This window comes from Xiphias gladius, chromosome 23 (assembly GCF_016859285.1).
Source record: "Xiphias gladius isolate SHS-SW01 ecotype Sanya breed wild chromosome 23, ASM1685928v1, whole genome shotgun sequence".
NCBI lineage: Eukaryota > Metazoa > Chordata > Actinopteri > Istiophoriformes > Xiphiidae > Xiphias > Xiphias gladius.
This window is the reverse complement of record NC_053422.1, coordinates 28655352-28661701: the sequence shown is the minus strand read 5'-3', so window position 1 is coordinate 28661701 and position 6350 is coordinate 28655352.

Sequence of the window (6350 nt, the reverse complement as noted above, 5' to 3'; positions counted from 1 at the left end):
TGAAACACTAGCCAGTTAAGCAGTCTTTTTGACTGAGGCTCCTGCCATTCAAACTCCAACAGATATATTAGATATTTTCATCTTATCTTGATACAAAAGCAGAAGCAACTGGGCCTGCTCAACTGTGTGTGTGTGTGTGTGTGTGTGTGTGTGTGTGTGTGTGTGTGTATACGTATGTATATGTGTATGTATGTATACGTGTATGTACGTATGTATGTGTATGTATGTATACATATGTATGTATATGTGTGTACGTATATGTATGTATGTGCGTGTATGTATACATATGTATGTATACGTATGTATACGTGTACGTATACATATGTATGTATCGTATGTATACGCATATACGTGTGTATACATAATGTATACGTGTGTGTGTGTATACGTATGTGTGTGTGTGTATACTTGTGTATATATGTGTAAGTATGTGTACGTGTGTGTGTGTGTGTGTGTACGTGTACTTGTGTATATATGTGTAAGTATGTGTACGTGTGTACATGTGTGTATACGTGCGCGTGTGCTTGTGTACGTATATGTATGTGTATATATGTATGTCTGCACATATGTGTAAGTATGTATATGTGTATGTATGTATGTATATGTTTGTGTACGTATGTATATCTATGTATATGTGTATGTATGTATGTATATGTTTGTGTACGTATGTATATCTATGTATATGTGTGTACGTATATGTATGTATGTATGTATACGTATGTATGTATGTGTGTGTGTGTATACATATGTATGTATATGTGTGTGTATACATATGTATGTATATGTTTATGTATTTGTATATGTTTATGCATATGTATATGTTTATGTATTTGTATATGTTTATGCGTATGTATATGTGTATGCATGTGTATGTATATGTAAGTATGTGTGTGTATATGTGTCTGTGTGTATGTAATTATATATGTCTGTATGTATGTGTATATATGTATGTTTATGTGTATATATATGTATGTCTATATGTCTATGTTTATGTGTATATATGTGTATGTGTATGCATATACGTCCATGTATAAATATGAATATATATATGAATCACATCGCTACCAAATTGTCTGTTTATCTACTTTTTTATTTTCCAATGATTATTGTGTCTATAATTTTTCCCCATTCAATAAGGTTTAATGAATGGAATGATGAACAGAAAACCATTGTTTGCCATGTGACAACCAGTTTTAGGTGCAAAGAAGAATCATTCAGTCTCTTCTAACCCAAAGTAAATCTTCAAAGATTAGAAAAGAGAAGAGAGTAGACAGAATAATAACACTGGGTATTTGGTTCAATAATATTTGAAGAAGAGCTCCTATAATTGTCTAAATACTGTTAGAGATGGATTAAAACACCCAATGGTATTTCTGACAAATTTACAACACAGTGGGTGGAACATGAATTTTTTAAAATGGTGTTTGTTGTTATTGGAAGCAGTTGAGTGTAGCACGTTAAAGAAAGATGCACTAAAACCAAAATCATCTAGGAGGTAACAATTTACAAATTACAGTAGAATGATCAAACTTTAATCTCAAAAGAAGTGCCATAGGCTTGGGTTTTATTTGGATGACATTTGATTGCTTTTGTTGAATATTCAGTTTTCAAGAAGATACACATTACTGAATAGATAATGAAGTAATAGCGACTTAATGATGAATCAAGAATTATTATGTGAAAAATTTAAAGTAGCAGTTTAAAGTACAGCTTAAAGCCCTGTTGATTTTAAATATAATAACAGGTAGGCTATATTTGTGTGCAATTGAATACTGGTATAAATTGATGATATAAAATGATATAAAAAGTTTTTAAAGTAATAATTGACATTACAAACCCGTTTTTCTCTTGTGTTGTGCCTCTAGTGAGCTGGCCTGTACCTTTTGGTGATGCAATTTCTGTATTGTAAATGTATGCTTCACTATGGTGTTATAATGACTATATGACCAGTATTTGGTGCCACAACAGTCATAAAATTACACTGCAGTCATGAGTGATTGTTGATGAGTTATTGTATGCAAATTAGGTGTGGCTGATGTTTGTGCAGGTTGGACGAGGCAATAGATGAGTAGTGATGTCAACCTTGGGCCTATGGAGCTGTAAATGAATTAACATATTAATTAAAGTACGGTAGTTCTTTAAAGTTTATGGACCTTTTAGAATTTTCTATATTACTGCATATATATATATCAACAGATTTTCAAACAAGTCCTTAAACTAAATAAAGAGAACCCAATTCAACAAATGAGAAAAAATATTATACTTGGTCATTTATTTTTTGAGGAAAATGATCCAATATTACATATCTCTGAGTGGCAAACGTATGTGAATCTCTAGGATCAGCAGTTATTTTGAGGGTGAAATTAGAGTCAGATGTTTTCAATCAATGGGATGACAATCAGGTGTGAGTGGGTGCCCTGTTTATTTAAAGAACAGGGATCTGTCAAAGTCTGATCTTCACAAGACTTTTGTTGAAGTGTATCATGTTACGAACAAAGGATGTTTCTAAGGACCTCAAAAAAGAGTTGTTGCTCATCAGGCTGGAAAGGTTATAAAACTATCTCTAAAGAGTTAGGACTCAACCAATACACAGTCAGTCAGATTGTGAACAAATGGAGGAAATTCAAGACAATTGTTACCCTCCCCAGGAGTGGTCGACCAACGAAGATCCCTCCAAGAGCAAGGCTTGTAATAGTCCGTGAGATCACAAAGGAACCCAGGGTAACTTCTAAACATCTAAAGGCCTCTGTGACATTGGCTAATATTAATGTACATAGGTGCAACATTGGGAGAACACTGAACAACAATGGCGTGCATGATAGGGTTGCAAGGAGAAAGTGAAGCGTCATGTTTGGAGAAAATTAAACACTGCATTCCATCATAAGAACCTTATCCCATCTGTGAAATGTGGTGGTAGTATCATGGTATGGTATGTTTCGCTGCATCTGGGCCAGGATGGCTTTGCCATCATTGATGGAACAATGAATTCTGAATTATACCAGTGAATTCTAAAGGAAAATATCAGGATATCTGACCGTGAACTGAATCTCAAGAAAACGTTGTCTTAGGTGTGGCAAAGAAAACGACCCTAAGGATCCAAATCATTCTACCAAAGAATGGTTAAAGAAGAATAAAGTTAATGATTTAATCAATCACCTCTTGAACTGTGTCATTTTTTTGTACTCGTAGGTCACATAGTGGCCATTTTGGGTATTGGGCTGATGCTGACTTAAACATTATTGCATTATCCACTAGATGACAGCAGTGAACTGTGCTGTATTGTCAAGATTTTGACAAAAATGGATGTACCACTATAACATTACCTGGACAGCAGTTAATAGCTGGAAAAAGTGAGTTTAGTGTTTTATACCCCATACACTGAGCTTGTGGACACATGACATGTTAAGTCAAGCTCAATATTTTCAATTTTAAACATTTAAAATCAGGGCACCCCTGATTTTATATTCATATAAAATCAGGGGTGCCCATTTTATATTCATAGGTGTTTAGTGTAGACGTTTAAGTAATCGGCGACTAATCATTTTTAGTCTTGTTTTTGTTTAGGCTGAATGAGTTTTTTAATTATAACTGAAATATGATAAGCACATCTCTTACATAACCATAATGTTGCTAAATAGTCTGTGGTCTTTCATGGGCACTAGATTTTAAGAAGTCCCTCTGCATGACTGCAGAAGGGCGACACAATTTTAAATATTTTTAGTACTTCCGCTACTCAATTAGTAGACAGAATTCTACAAATATTAGTTGACTATAATGTTCTTAAGTTGATTACAGCCATATGTTATGTTTTTAAATCCCTGGGAAGGTAAATTCCTGACTGGCTCTTAATTATGTAATTTGGGATCTAATGTGCATATAGTAAACACGTAAAAAGTAGGCTATGAGAGGATAGCCTTTGTCATAGCTACGTAACTCTTTTGAATAAGTCTCTTTCCCATCCCTAGTTTCTGGGTTGCAATTAGGCGTGGCTAAGCAAGGAATCTTAGTAAGTAATTGGATTCTCGTCAGTCCTTGCATCTTATGCAGCAATCATATTTAGGAGAAAGATGATTGATGTGGCTATCTTGCCAAGCTGACTTCACAACACCTCCAATCATCTCCCCATGGGAAAACTGTTTCTTCGATTTTAGCTATATTGAGCATTCAAATTAGCCTTTCATGTTTTGAAATCTACTGTCTTAAGCTAACTAGCTGACTGGGGTAGACTACACCACCCAAATCTGTATTAATCAAGGAGCTGAAAAGTAGCTCAAAAGTGTAGCATAGTAAAGCTAATGGTAACTGTTTCATGTAAGTGGATAGAAGATGCTAAAACACTTAACATCTTAACATCTATGTATAGTTCAACACAGATATGGGTGATCTACCCTAGTCTGCTAGTTAGCAGATTAGTCAAGATAACTAGCAGACTATTAGGGTAGTTGATAATAAGCTCCAAAGTTTCAAATAGAAAAACTAATGCAAATCCTCTCCTGTAAGCAAATGGAAAATGCTGAAATGATAAGCGCCATACTCCAGGAGGTATAGTTAAATAAAAAGAAACCTCCAGATTTGGATGGTCTTGTACCTAGTTTGCTAGGACCTAGTTTGCTAGTTAGTCTATTAGTCAAGCTTTCTAACCAAGTAGGGTCCATTGGATAGATTTGGTAGTTTATTCTACGGCAGCGAAACATTTTAGTGATTGAAAGGAAAATTAAATGGTACTTAAACTCAGAGGGAGCTGTTCATCAAGCGTAATTTAATTGCGCCCCCAAGACAATCCTGACAAATGGTTTGAGCAGCAAAATGAGCTGTTATAAAATAGGTTTTCTAATAGTTATGAACCTTAATTTTCACTAATTTTAGTGGATGCTTTATAAAACACTCAACTTTGATACTGTATACATACGGTACTACTTTAAACATTTTAATATATCTGTTTAATATATCTGTTGATGCCTATGTCGCCATATGGTTCTGAAAATGGTAAATTTACAAAGATTTAACCCTCTCTCTTATCTCTCTCTCTCACTTTCTGTGTGTGTGTGTGTGTGTGTGTGTGTGTGTGTGTGTGTGTGTGTGTGTGTGTGTGTGTGTGTGTGTGTGTGTGTGTGTGTGTGTGTGTGTCTGTCATAGGCTACTTTTGGGGACAAATTTCAGATTAAAGACCAGTTAATAGGGGAAGGCTTGTCCGACTGGGGGAAAAAAGCTGATTTTTGGGTCAGAAGTTAAGGTTAGGCTTAGGTTAAGGTTAGGGTTAGGGTTAGGCAAGTAGTGGTTATGGTTAGGGTGACGGTAATTTTACAGGAAATGAATGAAAGTCTATGTAATAACCCCAAAAGGGATCTAGATCAACCTGTGTGTGTGGGCTTGTGTTACTATATCCGTGGGGGTCCAAAAACCATGAGCCCACTGTACTTGTGTGGTCCACCAGCTTTGTGTGGACCAAAGTGCTGGACTCCACAAGTTTCAATGGCTGTTTGAGGGTTAAGACTTGGTTTTAGGGTCAGGGTAGAATTCGGTTTAGGTTAGGGTTACGGTTAGAGTTAAGCATTCAGTTGTGATGGTTATGGTTAGGGTAAGGGGCTAGGGAATGCCTTATGTCAATGATGGGTCCCCATGAATATAGTAAAACAAGAATTTGTGTGTGTGTGTCTCTTTCTCTGTCGTTCTCCTTCTCTCCTCTCTTAGGATCCAAACCTGAACCAAGAGGCCAAGCCTGGAGTGCAGACCTAGGAAGATGGTCCAGCTGATGCCGACAGTCTGGTCACTGGCAGATCACCATCCCCTGTACATACTTGTCAGAACTCTCTGCTCAAAACCCCAAACTCTAAAACCTTTTCAAACCTTATGAAACTGTGTCAGACTCAAGTGCTCAACAACTGTCTGATCAAATCAATACTGACTGTATGTCTACCCGTAACTTGTTCATGCAGTCTGTGTCTGAAAAGCAAGTCCCTGAAGCCATGTCTGAAGCTGTTGGTAAGCCAGTGGCTGAATCCAAGATTGCTGACAACCATCACAATGCATTTGCATCGCCAAATGCACCTATTGAGAGCTGTATTTCCATATCACCCGTGAAGCCTTTCTTACTTGGCTCACAACTACTTCCTTCTTACTGTACGCTTCAAGCCATGCCATTTGAGGTTAGAGGAGGCAAGGTGACAATCCCAGGAAACATGATGCAAAACTGTGAAGTGCCAACCACCAGGGAAGACTGTTAAAAACAGTAATGCTAAAAGAGACCAACAAGAAGGCAGACCACTTTACTGCGCTGTGTTCAAAGGTGAACATGAGAGTACTGCCACATGAACCAAATCTTTGCATGAACATACAACTAACTGTGAGGT